The sequence below is a fragment of the Sorex fumeus genome, unplaced genomic scaffold, assembly GCF_029834395.1.
Source record: "Sorex fumeus unplaced genomic scaffold, SorFum_2.1 ptg000010l, whole genome shotgun sequence".
Taxonomy (NCBI): Eukaryota; Metazoa; Chordata; class Mammalia; order Eulipotyphla; family Soricidae; genus Sorex; species Sorex fumeus.
In genome coordinates, this window is record NW_026606067.1 from 35,747,037 (window position 1) to 35,767,256 (window position 20,220).

The 20,220-nt window shown below is 40.8% G+C and overlaps 1 pseudogene; it reads right to left on the reverse strand.

Annotated features, from left to right (window-relative positions):
- Positions 1-19,203: 19,203 nt before the first annotated feature.
- Positions 19,204-19,754, reverse strand: LOC130020076 (60S ribosomal protein L17-like; annotated as a pseudogene).
- Positions 19,755-20,220: the final 466 nt, after the last annotated feature.

The window sequence follows — 20,220 nt, forward strand, 5'->3', positions numbered from 1 at the left end:
AAATTTTTTAAATATATAGACTTTGCAAAACAATTACGAAAAGTAGGACCGGGTCAGAAAGATAGCTCAATAGTCTGGAGAGTGTGTTTTACAGAAGATCCTGTTCAATCCCCAGCACCACAATGGTCCCCTGAGCAAAGCTGGGAGTCAACCAGGAGCACTAATAAGGAAGCACTATATGAACACCACCAGATGTGTCCCCCCGCACCAATAAAACACCAGCTTGGTATAATATGTGTGTGTGTGTGTGTGTGTGTGTGTGTGTGTGTCCCTAGCACTATATATGGGGCCCTGAGCACTGCCAGGAGAGTTTCTTGTGCACACAGAGAGGAATACGTCCTCTCAGTGGATACTGCTGGCTGTGACTCAACCCTGCTCTCCAAGTCCCATAAAATGTAAAACGCTGATTAGAAACCAAAGCTGACATGGATATAGAGCAAGCAAGACTCTCACATACTATTGGTCAAAGTGTAAAACTATACAACCATTTTAGAAAATAGTTGCAGCAGTTTTGTTTTGTGTATGTTGGCAGGCACCCTGGAATCCTAGTGGGGAACATTTGAGATTCCAGGGATCAGATGATGGTGGACTGGGTACGAGGCAAGCACCTTACTCGCTGTATCATTTCTCCAGCCCCCTGCAGCAGCTTCTTAAGAAACTAATACAACTACCAACAAACCAGCATCTATTCCCGCCCCCCCAATTTTATTTTATTATAGCACTATGAATTACAAAGTTATTCATTCTTGGATTTTTGACATATAATATTCCATCACCAATCTTGCTACCAGTGTTAATCTCCTTCAACCAGTGTCCCCAGGTTCCCTCTCCTACATACCCCTGTCCGCCAAGCCCCCAGCCCCAGCCTGCCTCTTGACACGCACCTTTTAAATTTGGCTACTGACGTTTGGGTCTTGTGATTTCTGTGTCATTGACTCTATGGTTTGGATATTTTTTTTTCTTTTCATATTCTTTTTTTTTTAAAAAAAAAGGAAGTTTTATAGGATCATTGTGAGATACAGTTACAAACTTGCATGATTATGTTTCAATCACACAAGGCTGGACCACCCATTCCTCCACCAGTACACATTTTCCACCACCATTGTTCCCAGCGTCCCACCCACCACCCCCACCCCACCCCACCCCACTTCCTGCCTGCTTACTCTCTCTCTAATCTGGGGCATTGTGGCTTGCAATACAGATACTCAGAGGTCATCGTGTTAGGTTCTTATCCTTATCCTTTCAACACACATCTCCCATCCTGGGCGATCCCTCCAATAATCATTTATTTAGTGGTTCCTTCTCCACCCCAACTGCCTTCCCCCCCTCCAACACATGGGCTGGCTTTCAAACATGGTTTGGAAATTTAGCTCTATCATTCACTCTTCAATGCAAGAGGGAAAAATACACATAAAAAGGTATCTGTGCTTGTTCACAACAAGATTTTCATAATCTCCAACCTGAAAATGCAAGGTTTATCAATAGCAAAATGAATAAACAATTGTATGGTCAGAGAATAGGATACACTCAGCAATAATAAGGCATGAACTAATATACCACATGGTGCTATAAGTCACAAAATATTAATATGTATGACATTTTGAATCTCAAAAAATAACTTATATAAAAGAGTATACACTGTATGGTTCCATTTTGACTACCTCAAGGTATAGGTAAAAACATTTCTACACAGGTGGCAGAAATAAAAACCAAAGTTAATTGTAGTTGGTGACCACTACAGGCATGCAGGAGAGAGCTTTTGTGTGAATGGTCATGTTCAAACCTGATTGAAATTTAAAGAGAAAATCAGAGGTGGTAGAGTTATATTTTTCAGAACTCTGAAATCTAATAATATGCATACTAAAATGTTGGGGAATAAAAACACTGATGGTTGCAAACTTAATTTGAAATGTATCCAGAATAAGATGAGTTGATGGAGAGTGGGGGATAGAAGGGTCGACTAAATGATATGTCAGCACAAATGAAATTGTAATTGTATAGTCTAGGTGAGGGATGGGTGCTCCAACATTGTGTGACTGAAACGTAATCATGCAAATGTATATGAGTGTTTACTTCCAAATTCAATATTTTGTACGTTTGAAATATTCATACTAAAAAGTAGGGGCAGGAAGGGTATGAAGGGTTTGAGGTAGGGAACTGAATTCAGTGATAACTTGAGTTTTGCTCTAACGCACAGAGTGGTAGAGCAGAGGTGGCAAAAGACAAAGGATTGAGGACAGGTATTTTTAAGAAATGGGCTATTATATAATATTGTATATTACATAAGATCCCATCAAAACAGGAGCCCTGAATCCCACAGACAGATACTGTGAATTAAATACACAGTTCTGAAGACAGATGATCTGATCATTGGGGTTCCTGATCTCCAGCCCAAACTCCACACAGCCTATCCCATGGGAAATAGAGAGAATTAGCAGGAACTGGATTGCAGGTGGATGGAGGAGAACTGCATGCTGGGAGATGATGTGCTCCACTTCTGACTGTTTCTTGTTTTCTAGGGAAATTAGCTGAGAGGGGCAGAGGGCTGTGAGAAGTCTGAGCACACCCAAAGGTGTGGAATAGTCATTGCAGCGAGTGGGAGGATAAATTTGCTTGGATATGTAGTGGGATTGACAGCACTGAGTGTCACTGTCAGTAGAGTGACATATGTCACATCAACAGAGGAGTATCTGTGTTGCAGAAAGCTAGTCTGCACAGGACACAGAAAGCAAAAACTTCCAAAGGATTAGACTCAAAACTGTTCATCTGGAAATATTAGAATCAGACATAAAAGTTGATCGAGTTGGTCTTAGTGCCTCCATGTCTAACTCCTTACTTGAGCATTCTTCTGAATTTACAACATTTCTGGTCTATATAATTGTGTGTTTAAACAATTTGTACACCAGTTGGTCTCTCCAAGACCCAAAGGTGTGGAATAGTCATTGCAGTGAGTGGGAGGATAAATTTGCTTGGATATGTAGTGGGATTGACAACACTGAGTGTCACTGTCAGCAGAGTGACGTATGTCACTATTCATCCTCAAGCCCTCAAACATAATTTTTATAAAAGTTTTCTTTATTTTTATGAAATAGAAAATATAAGATGTACAGATTTTTTATCTCAAGTATGTACAAAAGAAAAAATGTTTTCTTATCTCTCAACATATCACTTTCTTTCTTCTTTATTCCATTCACAGAAAGAATATATTGCAAGTTAAAGCAAAACAAATACGACATTAGAAGGCTCTTAAGATTTTAACTGAAAGTAATTATTTCAAGAAAATTTATATTTTAAGAACAGTTTAGCTTTAAGTCACACCACCCTTCCCAACCCCACCCCCCCCCAAAAAAACTGTGCTAGTGCTTATTCAGGTGTCCAGAATTTTAAGACTGTTAACTGGGTGGGTCTTGAGAAGTTGCTCAAGTCACTCCCTCCCTCTGCCGCTCTAGGGAAAAAAACCAAATTCCCTGCCTCACTTTCTTTGATTAAAGCCCAATTTCTTGGGGCTAGAGCTATAGCACAGTGGGTAGGGCATTTGCCTTGCATGAGGCCAACCCAGGTTCAATTCCCAGCATCCTATATGGTCCCCCAAGCACTGCCAGGAGTAATTCCTGAGTGCAGAGCCAGGAGTGACCCCTGAGCATTGCTGGGTGTGACCCCCCCAAAAAAAAGCCCAATTTCTTAACACTCCTAACCCCCTGCTCACATCAGATCCCAAGCAAGTGAAGGAGTTTCCCTCCCGGTATCTCCAAGGAGACCCCTCCTGCCTCACCCCTGATCTTTGTCCTGCTGTTCCCTTTCTCCGGGCTATCCTTTCCATCTGCCCAATCTCTCACACAAATACCCTATTTCCTTCAAGCTCCTGCTAATACAAACCTTGAAGCACAACTGTGACCACTCTCTGCTGGAACCATCAAAGCTCTGCATCCTTGCCTCTAAAGAACTCTCTCCTGAGTATCCAGCCTGAGAACGGAGAGACTTCCGTCTCTCTGCTCTTTGGATAGCAGCAGTTCAGATTTCAATCTGGAACTCTCAATGACTCACTTTGTTATGGATATTTGTTTGAGACAATGCCTGCCACAATGGCTAATCCGTAAACGGTTGTTGATAGCTCAAATATATATTTTTAAAAGCAGTCATTTGGAAAAGTTCAACACAGTATTAGGAGTGTCCACTGTAAACTCAGTGTCTGAGTTAAGTGTAACTCATGCAGAGACTTTATTGTTATGGGATATTATCAAATTATCCCAATTTAAATGTCATATGAGATTCTGTCAATTCATGTCCTTGCTCCGAAGGAGATAACAGCAATGTCTTCGAGAATTACAAAGTGAGTCATAAGGACCAGAAAGTCGGTACAGCAAGTAAGGTGCCTACCTGGGCTCAATCCCTGGCAAAGCCCAACCGTGCGTGGTCCCTGAGCACAAAGTCAGGAGCAAACTCTGTGTATAGGTGAGTGTGGTCCCAAAACACAACACACACCCCCAAAACAAAGAGTGAGTCATAAATGTGAGCTACATATGCATTTAAAATTTAGAAGTCAAAATGCAATGTAAAAAAATAAAATAAAAATAATTTTATGGCATTTTATTTAACTCAATTTAACAAAAACATAATTTCAGCATGGGATTCACATAAAAGCTATTAATGCAGTACCTTGCATTTCTTTTGTACTAGGTCTCAGAAATCTAATGTATATATGTCATACTTTAAAAGAAATTCCCATTTAAATTAGTTAGGTTTTAGGAGCTGGTCAACATGTGCATGCATCCATAACAAACTGGACAACACAACTCTAACACGAGCTTAAGGATAAAAGCGGCTTTTTTCAGCCCATCAGATTCCAAAGATATTTGCCTATTCAGTGAGATTATAAGGCACAGTCAGTCTGAAGAGATAGTACAAGGATTAAGATGCTTGCCTTGCAATGTAGCCAACGCTGGTTCGATTTCAAACATTGCCAGAAAGCAATGCTGAGCACAGAACTCAGAACAGCCCTAGAGCATTGTCGTATTTTCTTTTACACGTTACAAACACTCAATAATTACCTCTAAAATAAACGTCCAAGGTGGAAATGGTGCTTTAGGAACAAGACCAACAGGCTTCCTTTATTCAGCTGTGCCCAAGGAAACTGGAGACCTTGATGTCGTTTCTTGGTAGAATTTCCTAACAGGAGAATATAGACCCATTAATAAACTATTCAGACTGTAATAAATAATACTTTTAAAGAAAAGTATTAAATTCTCCCTATTGAGCTGATTCCTAGGATAGAGCAGCATATACTTACCCCTGCCTGAATTGATGTAAATGAATTTCTGATAGTATAAAGCTTAACTTTAGGTACAAAGCTAAAGGAAAGAACAAAGAAACCACTGAGAACCAAGTAAGCACAGAGTCCACATTAGATCACTGGAAATTCAGATTCTTTACCCAAAGATACATTCACCATGACCTTCATCTCAGAATCCAAATAAATCAAGCAACTGAGTTACATAAGGTCACAGAGGTCTTCTTTTCTCAAGGAATAAATTCAGGATAAGGAATACTCTAAAAATATTTCTCAGTTATAAATGGATGGACAGAGAGAATATCTTGCTGAGTAAAATGAGTCAGAAGGAAATGGATAGAGATAAAATTATTGTACTCATTTGTAGGATATTTAAAAAGAAACACGGAAGGAGACTAATACCCAAAGAAAACAGGACAAGGGCCAGGAGGATTGACCCATGGTTGGAAGCTCTCCTGAAGTGGTGTGGGGAGAAGGCAATTGGAATGACAAAGGGACCACATGACAACAACAGTTGGAAATGATCATTGCGGATAAGGACTGCATTCTAAAAGTAGGCAAAGGAACAAATATGATAACTTCTCAGTACTTGTCTTGCAAATTATAACGCCCAAAAGAGAGAGACAGGGACAGAGAAAGAAGAAAAGTTCCTGCCACAGAGGTAAGCTGTGGGGGAAGAGGTGGTAGGAGGGAATCTGGAGACAACAGCAGTGGGAAATGTTCACTGGTGGAGAGATAAGTGTTGGAACATTGTATGACTAAACCCAATCATATATCTTTGCAACTGCATATCTCATTCAATTAAAAACTCTCTCTTTTTTAGTGATCAGGGCTTACTCCTGGTTTTGTGCTCAGGGATCACACCGGGCAGTGCTCAATGGACCACATGTGATGCCAGTCGTTAAATTCAGGTTAGCCTTATTCAAAGCTAGCACCCTACTCCCTGTAAAATCTCCCTGGCCTATATTACACAATAACTTAACCTGATAAACTTTCAGTTATGATAGGTAGTATGGAAATTTTTCTACCAATTCTTATTCCTCATTAAAGAAATATTCTTGCTAAGCATGTGTATGTTGCATGAAACAGTCTGAAACCAATTCATTCCCTTCCTTAATAGGCTGCCATCACTTTTGACCTTCCAGCCTCTGTTCTACTTCTCTTGTTAGACTCCATGAACATTCAATGGATTCATCCATCCATCCATCCATCTATTAAATAAATACTTAAATTTTTATTGTGGTAGCACGGTTTATGATAGTGTTTTTTGTATTTTAGACAATGCAATGCTATGGCACCACACCCACCCTCAGAGTGTCAATAGGCATCCAGGGCTGTCTCAGACCCTTCCTATCTGACCCGTCCCTTCCTCCACACCCATTGTAAACTCAGCTCTGTTGGCAGAATCTTGTGGTTTGTTTTTCCTGGCCATGATATACTCCATTGCTCTGTTTCTTTATATTCCTCATATGAGGAAAATCACCTGGTATTTTTCTTTCTCCTCACTTATTTCACATAACATGACTACATATAGTTACATTTAAATTGTAGTGAAATGTAAGATTTCATCTTCTAGTTGAAGAGCAATTCATAGTGTATACATGTCATAATTTCTTTTTTTAAAATTTTGTTTTATTCTTGGACCACACCAAGAATTCAGGGCTTACTCCCAGCTCTATGCCTGAGATACCATATACTATTGGGGATAAAACACAAGCCTCCTGAATGAGCTCCAACTCATGAGCTATGCCCTAAACCCAATATATCACAATTTCCCCTCATCTGTTGTTGGGCACTTATGTTGTTCCCAGATCTTGGCTATTGTAAAGAACTAAAAGCAACATGAGTGTTAATAATAATCTAATTAGTGACTGCGTCTTCTTAGACTAGATGACAAGAGGTAGAATTACTAGATTATATCGCAGTAAGGATTTTCTGAAACATTGCCATATTGTTTTCCATAGAGATTGAACCAATATACATTCCCTTGAACGGTGAATAATGTTCCTTTGCATCAACACCCCACCAGCTCTGCTTACTTTTAGTCTTTTTTGAGAAAAGTCGTATCACTGGTTTGCTGTATTGCTGGTTTTATTTGCAGCTCTCTAATAGAAAGTGATGATGAACAAGTTTTTTACTTGCCTGTTGATCATCTATATGTTTCTTTGGAAAAGTGTTGTTCAACTCCCTTCCTTTGGTTTGACTAAGTTTATGTGTTTTTGTTGTTAAGCCCTATGAATGTGCTCTCTATATTAGATATTAGGCCCTCAACTGATATATGCTGTGCAAGTATGTCATCAAATTCATCTAAGTTTAGCTATCATTTCTCTCACAGTGAAAAAGATGTTTATCTTGAAGTAGTTCCTCTTGTTCATTTGCCAACAGAGTAGTATCATTGAAGACCCGTTTGACACCAATATTACAGAAAATTCTTCATGTGCTTTCCTCAATTCAGTGTTCTCAACACCACCTAAACAAATATTGATTATGTGAACTTCTGCATCATAGAGATCCACAGCATGATACTGTGATCTTGGTATTCTGGAAGCTGATAGCTGAACTCTCTTGCCAATCAGACTTTATTAGCCTTCCCAGAGAAGCCTCTCCCAAGAGTTCTGTGAGTGTAAAAGTAGTAATAACAATCTGGGATGGACTAAGGGTTACTGATTATGATGATTTAAAAAATAGTAAATTAGACTGGTGAATTTTCTTCTTTAGAATAGAGTCATCTATGGACCTACTTTCTGGATCAGTTTTGTTGAAATGGTCTGTTACCACTGAGAATTTTTTCTCTTTTCCTCTTAACATTAAATTACTCCTTTTAGCAATTCCTTCCATTTTCCCACCATTAAATAGATACCTGGGTGCCCCCAAGTGGCTAATGCTTTCCCTGCAATAAAATTTCTAGTTGTACGAAATGCATCATCTCAAAATCAGAAAAATCTTACAACCATATTTGCATTTAAAATGTTATGGGTATATGCAGCCGAAAAGAAATCTAAAGTATATCTGCATGTACTGTTACAGATTTATATGTTCACATGCTCACAATCACGATCACAACCATCCTGTTGTTCATCGATTGCCTCGAGCAGGCCCCAGTAACGTCTCCTTTGTCCTACCCTGAGATTTTTTAAAATGTGCCATGTTCAAGGCTCTTTCAGGGTTAGGAGAATGAGATCCATCATTGTTACTGGTATTTGGCATATTGGGTATGCCATGGGGAGTTTGCCAGACTCTGCCGTGTGGGCAGGTTACGTTCAGTAGCCTGCCAGTTTGTCCAAAGTAAGGATGAGATAATAAGATGTTCCGGGATCTGGGTTTTATAGTCTCTGGGTCTTGGCCGTTGATGGGATTACACGGTGCCAGGGGGCCAGTTGGTGGGTGTGACCCCTGCCTACTGGAATTTAGAGGATCTGGGTGGAGGATGCTCAGCCCTGAACCGAGCAGGCTTGGAGATCTCAGCCACGGGACCCGCATGCCTTTGTTCCTCTGCCGGTACCTTCATGTGTGTGGAGAGTGGTCTCAGCATGGTGGTGGCTGGTTCTGGAGGTCTTCAGCTCAGAAAATAAAATTAAGATAGCTTTTTCCACATTTAATGTTCACGTAGTGGCAGTGTGGTAAACAAGGTATTTTTTTTTCCTGATGATGTAAGTCTATGAAGGGAGAATGTATAAATAAGCCAAACTGATGCAAGTGAAGACCGAATGCCTCCTATGAAGCAGCAAATAGACTGTATCTGGACTTTCATCTGGAAAAAGGTTCTTGATGCTCTAATAAAATTCAGATAATACAATTAATTTACTTGGTTTTGGAGACAAGGGAAAATATTTTTTTAAACACTATTATCATTATCAGCATCAAGAACAAAATGACCCGGGGTTGGAGCGATAGCACAGCGGGTAGAGAGTTTGCCTTGCACGCGGTCAACCCGGGTTCAATTCCCAGCCACGGGGCTGACCGGGTTCAATTCCCAGCATCCCATATGGTCCCCCGAGCCCCACCAGGAGTTGTTTCTGAGTACATGAGCCAGGAGTAAGCCCTGTGCATCGCCGGATGTGACCCAAAAAGAAAAAAAATGACCCACTTTGCTGATGAGTGTTTCTGCATTTTTTCTTTGTGAGCACTGAAAGTGGACCCATCAACTGATGAGATGTGTGATAAACAAGATATAATTATCAGTTTTACCAAATGCTGAGAAAACCAGGTTATGTTCACAAGCGATCCACACTAGGGAGTTAGAAGAAAGGAATTTTTCTTTAATGCACAGAATTCTTGAAGCTCTCCTACAAATACCTTCATTCTGTAGGTACCTCATCAAGCAATGAGCATGCTCCTGGTTTTGTAACCATTTGTCTCTCATCAACAGCACAACCAACATCAGCCAAAAATCATAATAATTAATGATAATAATACAATAAGAAAGCAATACAGCTTTATTTTTGGACAAGGGAAGAGATTGTTTGGGCCACACCCAATGTGGGGGCTTACTCCAGACCCTGCACTCAGGGATCACTCCTGGCAGAGACTGGGGAACTATGAGTGGTTCTAGTGCTCAGGGGAGGGTCCATAAAGGTTCATGTGTTACCACAGCCATAAGTGGAAAGGGGAGGAAGAACTTCCTATGCAGAAACTCCAAAGAAAGAAAAAATGTAGCCTAGCACTGAGAGCAATCAACAGAGTTGGAGTGAGGGACATAAGGGGACGAGAGAGAGAGAGAGAGAGAGGGAGAAGGTGAGAAAGTGAGAGAGAGAGGATGTGTTACTGAGAAGACCAGATATTCCCACAAGTAAAAGTTGACCTCCAATTTGAATCCCATGTTTTTCAAGGGTCAATGACAGCTAAAACTCTGTGGACTAAAGCCCTCTCTACATTTAAACAGTCTAAGTATTAGCTCCCATTCTTGGGATTCCAGCTTGCTCATGGTATTTTCTTCTTTGCAAAATGAAACTCAAAACTTCTGGATGCCAATATTTTACAAAAAATTGCTTAATCTATATAACTGATTAAACCTGCCTCTATTGTAGAGCTTGACAGATTCATGATGATACCATTACTACCCCTCAGAAAGCACAAAGGAAGATGTCTTGGCATGAAATCATCAAGAAATACATTAAATAAGAGTGCAGTCTATTAAAATAATAACAGTCCCATCTCTTGCAATAATGATCAAAAGGAGAACAGTGGGTTTTAATTTATTTTTCAAAAGAACCGAAACACTTTAAAACACTTTAAAGATATGGAATAAATTGAACACAATATCTGCAAGTAGGAATGGCTATGTGCATAAACTCTGACCAGAGAGTTCAAAGGAGAAATGTCAGAATACTGAGACCATCCTTGGGAGATGCTGTGCCCTTCATTCCTCTGCATTCTCTACCTGAAGTATTCTCTACCCATGGTGTAAATACACTTGGTGCTCAAGCAGTTGAACTGGATAAAAACAACATCCTGGCAATGCCAAAATGAAGAGCTGGAGAGTTCTGCATTCCTTATGCTTCTTTTACTATCTACATCCAGCCCACATGAGAAATAGAGCCTCTATCTGATACTTGTAGCAAGGGACAATACCTAACGGACATAAGAACTGTTTTCTCTAGTGCAGTAGTTCTCCAAATTGAAATGGCTACATCGTGAGAAATCACCATGATCAATTTCACTGCTATGTGCATGAGGACATACTGATAATTTAACAGTCACAGTTAAAGAGTCTTTATTTCTCTATGCTTCTGTGTTTTGATAAAAGAATATGAGAAAATTTTTCACAGCATATAACAAATGCCTTCCCATTACCACTAATTCCCATGCAAGAAAATTTTATATGGCAAGCCTGTTATGACATCTAAACAGAACTGCATAGCAGAAAATCCAGATTAATTCTCTCTTTAATTAGGCATTGTCTTTTCATGGTGAACTCATCTAATTTTCCCTAAAGCAACAACCCTTAAGATATATGTGTATCAGTGCCTTGATATAGAGATATATATATATATATATATACATACACACACATATACACACATATGTATGTGTGTGTGCATGTGTGCCCCTGTGTATATGAGTGTGTGTGTATGGGGGGGGTGTCTGTGTGCACACACAAGCATGTGCACGTGTCTCTTATCTATATATACAATAACATTGATCATTTCAAATCCTATAATTCAGTAGGACTAGGCTTTCTGGACGCCCCTGAGTATAACCTCCAAGAGTGGCACATATATTTGGAAGTTAGACTTGCCAGCCTGAATCTGCTGTGCCATGACATCATAACGACACACCGTTTAATACACAAGACAGCTAGCAATCATGAGGGAGGAAAATATATTGCCTGTGACCAAGGGGAGAGTGATTAACAGAAAACACAATAAATAACATCAAACAGGAAAGAGTTGACATTTCCCATACCATTATCTTAAAGTCAATTTACTTTCTCCTCACACTGTCTATAGAGGCCTGGATCAAAGCATTAACAAAGTACAGAAGTCTCAGATGACCCTAGGTCATTTGTGAAGCTTCCGTCATTGACTTCTTTTTTTTGAAAGAGGAAGAGAAGCAAGGTTAACATAATCATAATTCTAAATAGATAAACTTGGGAAACTCTCAGTACAAACACAATGAGTCAAACTGTTCCCCTATGAACCACAAGTGCTAGGCTCTGCTCTCTCTATTTCCTTGTTTGCAGAATTCCCTGGACATTCATTTTTTAGGCCAGTTCTTGGGCCCCCACATTATTCTTTAAATATGGTATTCCTCGGAGTTCTAACCTGGTCTACCTGTTGACTTTCTCATTCTCTGTCCTCAAGGAAAGGAAGGTTTTTAGACCTTTCTGGTTTGTCACCCTTCATAGTCTCGATACTACCAATGCCAACATTCCTTTCTTTGCTTTCTCTGAAAATCCAATGCCCGCAGGCACCTAATTAATCAAATTCAAACAGAACATGATTCAGCATCTCTATCTTAAACCCATGCTCTCCATTGCCCACAGCTCACAACATTATGTGCCATTCTATTTCACACCTCAGTTTTGGGCTTGCTGTCAACCAGGGGAAATTTATATCTTTTATCTACACCTTCATTTTTCTACTGAAAGTAGTAGGTTTTGGGTGATTTCCAAATGAAATTTATAGACACAAGGAGTGAGGAGGCCTGGTGGATTTCTGGCCTTCTGGCATCCTTGACAGCAGGAAAGGAGGGAACCTTCAGGCAGACAGTCTACAATGTTCAGGGATCAAACTAAGAGAGAAAAGAGGGTTACCTCCTTTACCAGTCCAGACTGGCTATATCTCCTGCAATCTGTAGCTGCAGGAAGAAATGGAAATGGATAATTTTCCCTGTGTCTCTGAGTTACCGTAAAACAAACCCAGTAGCTGTACTGTACACAAATGTCTATGGGGTACACACCAAGTCCAAGCATACTTCTCAAATACCCGTGCCCCTGTTTTCAAAGCTGGGAGAGCAAGCCTGGCACATGGCATCCTAGGCAGGCTATCATTCTCTAGGAGGTTACTTTATAGTGACCGTGGGGCATCACCCCCAAATCCCTTTGCAAAATTATCGCACCAGATAGTTCAGAAACTCCAAGGGTACCCAAAGAAAACAAGAGCCTATAAATTCCCATCTGACTACAAACCAGTAACATTTGAATTTTCTAGTAACCTAACTCCACCTGAACTCTTGTTCTGGGTCTCATGACATTTCCCAAGACTCCTGCCTAGTTTTCACCTCTTTTTTTTTTTAATAATTTATTTATTTATTGAATCACTGTGGGAAAAGTTACAAAGCTTTCAGATTTAGGTCTCAGTCATGCAAATATCAAACACCTTTCCCTTTACCAATACTTATTTTTTACCACGAAGGACCCCAATAAAACCCCTCCCCCAACCCTTCCCAATGCCTGTGAGGCAGATGAATTCTAGTTGACACTCTATCTGCTTTGGTTAGATTCATTGTTTCAATAAAAGATGCACCACTATTATTTAGAGTTTACCCCCTCCCCCCAAATCAGACATGCTGAGAAAGCATTGTGAAGTGATTCACTTTCTACAGCTGGGTTCAAGAATTAAATGTTGGTTTTGGATTGCCGCTATTTTGCTAATTAACCCTGGAAGTATTTCTACTGAGAGTCAGATAATTAAGAGATTGGTTTCTGTGCTCTGGAGTCGTGGCCATGCTGGAGAGCCGCCTGTGGGGGGCAACTGGCGGCCTCGGTAGGGCGTGAAGGATGGACCGGAACGCCCCCCTTCCCATGAGGTTTTTGTCGCCCCCACACCCCTGGCTCACACCTGCTGTCCACAAGGCTCCCATGCGGCCACCATCTTTCTTTCCAGAGGGAGGAGGGCGGAAGGGAGCAACACCCTTTCCCCTCCAGACAGACATGATGGCCTGGATTAACGCATAGTCCGTTCACTTTTCTGCTCCAAGCTGCTGGGTTCTGCATTAAGTCCTTGTGCTTCTGGGGCCGTGGCCGTGCTGGAGAGCCGCTCATGGGGGGCAACTGGTGGCCTCTGTAGGGCGTGAAGGACAGACTGGAATGCCCCCCTTCCCATGAGGTTTTAGTCGCCCCCGCACCCCCGGCTCATACCTGCTGTCCACAAGGCTCCCATGCGGCCGCCATCTTTCTTTCCAGAGAGGAGAGGGCGAATGGGGCAACACCCTTTCCCCTCCGGGCAGACATGATGGCCTGGATTAACGCATAGTCCGTTCACTTTTCTGCTCCAAGCTGCTGGGTTCTGCATTAAGTCCTTGTGCTTCTGGGGCTGTGTTCGTGCTCCAAACTTAACTCTGATTTTCAGTGAGAAACGTTGGGTGATTTACTTCCCATTGATCACTTTGTATATACAGAGATGTCGCGCAGCCGCATAAGCGGCTGCGTGGTTTGGAGGAAAAGTCCTAGTTCCCGCATACTGGAGCTATGCTTGTGGAGGTTTCTGGTCACCGGGGTTCCATCAGAGGGAGGCGGGATGCGGCACCTACCCCATCTGGGACCTCCCGGTGATCTTGGCTCTTTTTGGAACCTGGTTTCTTCTCCGGGAGCTGTGGAGCCAGCCCTCCATGTGATTCTTCTTCTCTCTGTACGGCTGTGTGCAAAATCAGAATTCTTTCTCAGTGGGAGGCATATCAAGGTTTTTAAAAACTGGAACAGCGTGCTTCATTGTTTTTCCAGAAGGCTTATTTGAGCCATGGCTGCCGGGCGGTCCCTCCACTTCCGGTGCCGGTGCTGCTAGAGCTGCGCCATCCCCCAGTCGGTCGGACCACCGGAGCTCCCAACTGACCTTCGGGACGGGGCCCGACCCCAGCGACCATCACCGGGTGGTGTCCTGGACGGAGCGGTGGACGGCGGTCGCGCCGCACCCAACTCACGGCGGAAACACGGCGCTCTCGCCGCGCCAGAAGCCTAAAAGGCAATAGAGCTACGGCCGCCGCTGCCCAGACCTAGTTTTCACTTCTAACATAGCTCAGGGACTCTTTCCTTGGACTTTCCTTCAGATTGCTGCTAATATGATTTATAAAAATAAAATTCCAATAGTGTGCTTGGCTAGCTCATCCTAGTTTGTAGTAGCTGATGTGTAATTTTATGAAGTGATTAGCAATTATTAAAAATTAAATCATGTAAACTTATATGAAGTAAATTGTGTAAACCTATAGCTAATGCTCAAAACTTATCACTTCCAAATTAATTTAGTTTATTTTATACATGGGCTGGAGTGATAGCACAGTGGTAGGGCATTTGCCTTGCACACAGTCAGCCCAGCCAAGTCGGGTTCGATTTCTCTGCCCCTCTCAGAGAGCCCGGCAAGCTACCAAGAGTATCTTGCCCGCATGGCAAAGCCTGGCAAGCTACCCGTGACATATTCGATATGCCAAACACAGTAACAAGTCTCACGATGGAGATGTTACTGGGCCTGCTCGAGCAAATTGATGAATAACGGGAGGACTGTGACCATGATTTTATACATATCTATCTTCTTGAGGTTATTTACGTTACTTTTTCCTAAACGTGGGAGTTCCATAAGGCAGTACTAAGATAATTCCTTTCCCAAGTCTCTGTCGCTGGAAATTGTCCATAAATGCAAATCTTTTCACATGGAAATTAGCAGACCATGTAAATCATACCTCAGTTTTTATTTTATTTATTATCTAGGATTAAGCAAGTGTTGGAAAAATGTTAATAAAAAGCATGGTGCTTATATTAGCTGTAATGTGAAAAGGTACAAAAAAATCAGGTGATTTCCAATTTATAAAAGAGTTCATGCTTTTTCTGTATTCCCTCATATTTTCCACTTTCATTGTACTCCCTACTGTAACAGAAAAACATCAATGACTCTTTCATCAATTATAACCATAGGTAGCTATAAATACAAAAGTTCAGCAAAAACCAATTAAATTTGTCAAAATTAATATGAATTTTACAATAGAAAGCAGTGTGTACTTATTATTATTTAAAAAATTATTACCCATTCCTTATAGCAATACTTCATATACTGTAAGACTAATATATAAAATTATATAATGAAGACATGTATGTTTTATACACACAAACACTTTAATTTTCTGGAGACTTAGTTGTTAAACATCTACCTCACCATAAATTTAGTTAGGTGATTCCTTTGTTGAAAATTCCTCTTTGTTTAGCTTTGCTGGAAAGCCCTCTCTATGGCCTTTTATGCGCTTCTTTCTCTCAAACTTACTTCCTCTTGCCATTGCAATGGCAGACAGATTCATGGATAATCCATTTAGCTTCAAACAATGAGGCCCCAACAGAGTTTCTAAATTCAAGGTCCTCTGATGATGCTTCTGGAGCCACCCAAGAGAAACTGCCTGGTACTCAGATATGCTCAATCTGAATGTATGTCCACCTTTAGTCAACAGGTGATGAGAAACACTGATAAAAGTACACCGCCTCCCCCCACTTTTCCTTGCAGGTGAACTGTGCCGAGATACCTTCAAAGAACTTTTGAGGTTACCCCTTGGAGTCCAGAAACTAGTTGCCTATGACACTGGCCAACTCAATAATGCCTCTTCCCATATGACTATCCCTGGATGGCGTTTGAGTTAACTCACCATGGGTCTACCCAGGAACTCTCTCCCATCAAACAGTCTGAGCTCCTCATCTCAAGAGACATGGTCCTTTCAAACCTGCCCTCTCTTCTTTCATACCACACGCAATTTAGCACAAAGAAGACACATCCTCTTTCCTATCTGATGTTTTGCTCATTCTGTTCCATCGCTTGATGCTTTCCCTAAAAATCTGTGATTTATTACAACCAGAATCTTTAAAGTGAGGAAAACGATTCTTTGAAATACTGGTCATTTATCAATGACAAAGATATGAATAGGCTGGGAGGAGGACCACATCTGGCACTGCTGAGGGGCTATTCCTGACTCTGAACAAAACTCCTGGTGATTGTCAGGAGACTACATGCAGTGTCTGGTATCAACTGGGCTCTGCTGTAGCTTAGCCAGTGTCTTACCTCTTATACTATCTCTCTGGACCAACCCTCTACTTCTTTGTTGTTTGTTCTGGGGCCACACCCGACAATACTCAGGGGTTACTTCTGGCTCTGCACTCAAGAATCATTCTTGCACTGGTTGGGGACCATATGGGATGATGAACCCAGGTCTGCTGTATGTAAGGCAAGCATCTTACCCAGTCAAAGTCTTCACTTCGGTCTCCCAACCCTCTACTTTTATTTATTTATTTATTTATTTTGCTTTTTGGGTCACACCCAGCGATGCACAGGGGTTACTCCTTCCTGGCTCTTCACCCAGGGATTACTCTTGGCAGTGCTCGGGGGACCATATGGGATTCTGGGAATCGAACCCGGGTCGGTCAAGTTCAAGGCAAAATGCCCTACCCGCTACGCTATCACTCCAGCCCCGCAACCCTCTACTTTTAATGAGCTCCTAAGTCTGGTTCATCAGAAACCCATGAAAATCTCTATTCTAATCCCGAAAATGTACTAAATTAAATATTTTTGCTTCCAGATCTCAAGATACATTGATTTTCATTCTCCTTCCAATCATTACTTTTATTAATTGAGTCATTAGTTTCTATCACTAAACAACAGATAGTGATTAACTTTTTCTCAGTTTCAACAAAAACCCCTCCTTCACTTGCCATTTCATATAATAACTAATGATGAGTTCAGCACAGAAAGTAAAATGCATGAGACAAAATTTGCTCACAAGAACTAAAGAAAAATGTTTATAATTCAATTGGAAATACATAGTTGCATACAAATATCTTAACACATCAAGTGAATGCAATTATTATGTGAAAAAGAGCCAAGGAGTTAAAATATCTGCTACCCTTATTTCATATATACACATAGGACACATATCTGAAAAAATGTTCACATGCAAAGTACTTACATGAGAGACAAACAGATATATGAAGAAAACTGTTAGCAAGTTGAAACAGTGCTCCATGGGCTAAGATACGAATATTATGAGCTAATGACTAACCCAAACCAACTCATCATCAAATCTATGAGTGACTATTGCACAGAAACCATTTAAGTTTTGTACAAATATACTGTATAGCATCACAGTCAACTAGCAATCCTCAAATCATTGACAACAGTCAATCAAAAACTAAACAACAACAAAAAAAAGATCTTTCAAAGCATCTGACGAAATTCCTACTAAAAATAACCAGGGCTTCAAGAAGTTCCTATTTATAGCCAATCAATTTTCCCAGAGGAACCCAGTCACCATCACACTTCCCACAAAACTCAGAATTGTGTCGTCAATATCTCTTGATCTTTCCCTCGCCCTCATTCCCAGGAAATAAGTAACTCCTAAATCTGTGTCTCTTATGAAGGTACATAACACGTCTTTATCCTTCCCACCTCATGCTGTTCTGCAGCCATCTGAGCTTGCACATTGGATTCCCCTAATAATTCTTCTTACTTTCTCTTCCTAAACAAGCCATCACAACATCAGGTTTGCCCTTCTTAAGGTTCAATCATACTGTTCCCTTGTTGCCCAAATCCCAAAACCACTAATTAATTTTAACTTTTTTGTACTCTCCTTCTCATCTCCATCTACTTCTGTTTCTAGCTCCACACCAATCCTTCACTTCATGTGTGAGTTACTCCCATATATCCTGACTCTCTCCCTCACATTCTGGATTTGTGTGGTATTGTGCCCAAATGTACAACCTGTCAAGACTTCATCCATTTGTCAAAGTCCTCAATAGCCTCTTTCAGTCGGGCATCTCATATCTTCAATTGTTCATTAATCTTTTGACCCACTAGCCCATACTCTGCTTCCCATGGCCCATTACGTGAACAATTCGACAAACTCTGGATAGTTTGGTTTCATGTACACTCCCAAGATATTCCAAGAGAAAAAAGTGGAAAGTCACATTAATGGGAAGCTATGGCATAAGACAAGGGAGTCAACTAGTAGAAAGAGAGATGAATGAGGTCAGAAGGGGTCTCAGCAGGGGAAAGGCTGAGAAACGTTGCTGTAGATGGTGGTGCAGCATTCTATTCCACTGACCCCTTTGGGAATTCTGATGCATAGTGGTGTGTGAGAACCATGACACTAGAGCTTATGAATTCCAGGGGCGGGGTGAAGGGATCAGGAATGGGGGGTTATTCATCCCAGCCTCAGAGGCCAGTCAATAAACAGACTTGGATGCTAGTAAAACTTCTGAAACTAAACCATCCAGAATCATAGCAAGTTAGTTGTAGAGAGAAAAACCTACTTTATCCTAAATAACAGACAGAGTTCTTTCTAGCAAGCCCCAGTTTCTATGAGTGAATTCCAACCATCTACATTCATATAAACATGGGGAAAGAAAGGGCATCTGACAAAAAGGAAAATGTACAATTAACAAATTAAATCATGCATCTTCTTTTTTCTTTTTTGTAACTTGAATGTCCATTTATTTTATGTCTAGTTTCTTTCTAGACTACAGGTTTTTGCTTGTTTAGCTTTTTCTGTGATATCTTTTGCTTCTGTGCTACCACCTCTTCAGATTTAGGAACAATCTACTCTTTTTTTTGGTAAGGATCATCTCAATATGGCAGGGAGAACTCAAGGAGCAGTTAATCCACCCATGAGCTTTCTAAGTTTTTTGGCACATGTGGGTGCTTTGTTCAGCTGATTATGCTCAACAACCACAGCATCTACATCTAAATCATTAAGCTGAGCATTACTCTCTGAATTTTCATTCACGTGCAATAAAAATTCAGCACTCTTTTTGAACCACTGACCCTGTGTCTAGCCCTAGTCTTTGGCCTGGGGGCACCTATGGACACCACAACTGTAATGACAGAATGCACACATTGTTTCTGCAGCATAACACCCTTCAGATGCTTAGTGGCTTTTTGGATATACTCTGAATGACTTGCACAGTTTCTAAAGTGTTTGTAAAATGCTTACAGTGAATACAAAGGTTCAAAAATTTTGATTTACCTGATTTCACACAGTATTCAGGGTCAAGAGGATAGCACATCCCCTTGGGATCACCCAATGCTATTTACCAAAAAAAGAAGAAATATTCATTTTCAACCTGTGACTTCAAAAGTATAAAGTACCACAATGAACATACAAGTGCAGATAGTATTTCTGCTGTGTGTTTTTGCAGCCAGAAGGGCTATTACTGGGTCATATGGAAGCTCAATTTCTAGTTTTTTTGAGGAATACCCATATTGTTTTCAAAAAAATGGACCAGTGGTCATTCCCACCAATAATGAATGGGAGTCCCTTTCTCTCCGCATTCACACCAGCACTGATTCTTTCTTACTCTTTTTGATGTGTGCCAGTCTCTGTGAATAGGTGATATGATATCTCATTATTGTTTTGATTAATGATTAGCTATGTAGAGCATTTTTATGTGCCTTTTATGGGCATTTGAATTTTTTCTTTGAGGTAGTTTCTGTTCATTTCTTCATTTCATCAAAAAATGGGGTTGGACGTTT